This window comes from Austrofundulus limnaeus, unplaced genomic scaffold (genome assembly GCF_001266775.1).
Source record: "Austrofundulus limnaeus strain Quisiro unplaced genomic scaffold, Austrofundulus_limnaeus-1.0 Scaffold192, whole genome shotgun sequence".
In the NCBI taxonomy this organism is placed as follows: Eukaryota; Metazoa; Chordata; class Actinopteri; order Cyprinodontiformes; family Rivulidae; genus Austrofundulus; species Austrofundulus limnaeus.
In genome coordinates, this window is record NW_013952594.1 from 434,680 (window position 1) to 436,132 (window position 1,453).

Consider the following 1,453-nt stretch of genomic DNA (forward strand, 5'->3'; position numbering starts at 1 on the left):
TTCTTATAAAAGGCTAAATAAAACAAAAATATTGGTGGTATTTTTTGACTGTGTAACTTTACAAATGGCATCTGTTGCTAAGTCAGCAGCTCTTTAGGGAAGAAGCAAATCTAGGGTTTGAATTTTAAAAGGTTAGCCTTTTTTCTGTTTACTGCTTTTGATGAAGTAAAAAAAAGGGTGAGCTGAGGGAGTGTGTCAGCAGCTGGACCTAAAACCTGAGTCCAGCCAAAACGGGCGGGGAGAATCTCCACTGAGCCCAGGAGCTTTTAATAGAAAGAGCAAAGAAGGACTGCAGCTCTGCTTTGTCATTCTCACAAATAAACTTGTCCTTCATGGCTTTAACAAGCAAGTTCAGAACATTTCTTTGAAAAACTGCTGAATCCTTTAACAGTAAAAGTCTCATGCCTTGTTCTTCATAAGTTTTAAAATGTTTATATGTGCACTATCATTATTGCAGTTTGTAAAGTGTGTAAATAAGCCGTATAAAATAAAATAAAACTTTWTGCAAAGTGTTGTTTTAGTTATACTGAATGACCTTTGCCTAAACACTGGTTCATTCATATGGGAAATATTGACTGTATTTTTTAATGCTGTCTAAATAGGTAACTGGTGTAGATTAGATTATACCATCATTTTTCTGTGCAAATCACTCAGGCTGTCCGTCTCCACTCTAACGGTGTCCAGAAACCTGATGGCCACTCTGGATGGACAGAGAGTGTTAGAAGGGCTGGGATGGAGATCTCACCATGTGCGGCTGCCATCAGCACTAATGAGAAGCAAAGCTTTAAGAAGGTAGAAGCAAAGTGTCTCATTAGAGCTGCAGTGTCACGTTCTGTCTGCRCAGTAATTAAATGACACGTCTGAGTTAGTGAACGGCGGGACCGTCGGTCACGGCTGCAGCATCAAAGTCAGATTTCGGGATCTGTGAAGGACAGAGGCAGGAATAAAATTTWAATTACATAAATGGTTCAAAGTGTGACGGAATGGAATCTTTACATGAAAGGGTTTCAGAGTTTTTGATCTATAATTTTATATTCATTCTTTTTAGTGGGTTTGAGTCAGGCTGAATTCAAACCTTGTTCAAATGGTTTCCCCAGTAATATCAAACAGGCCAYGCAACAGGGTGTTTCAAGGTTTTTAATTATGTTTAACAAGCTGATGACAGGGTGGTGCAACTTTCAGAAAAAAATTCTTGATGTGCACAAAAAAYCAAACAAAAGATTTTAATTCAATCTATTTCAACTTAAAATGTTATGGATCACAGAGGAACAAATGAGGAAAAATATATATTTGGTCGAATTGTTGTTCACATGGATGGATGGATGGATGGATGGATGGATGGATGGATGGACAGAGGGTTGGATGGATGGACAGAGGGTTGGATGGATGGATGGATGGATGGATGGACAGAGGGTTGGATGGATGGATGGATGGATGGACAGAGGGTTAGATG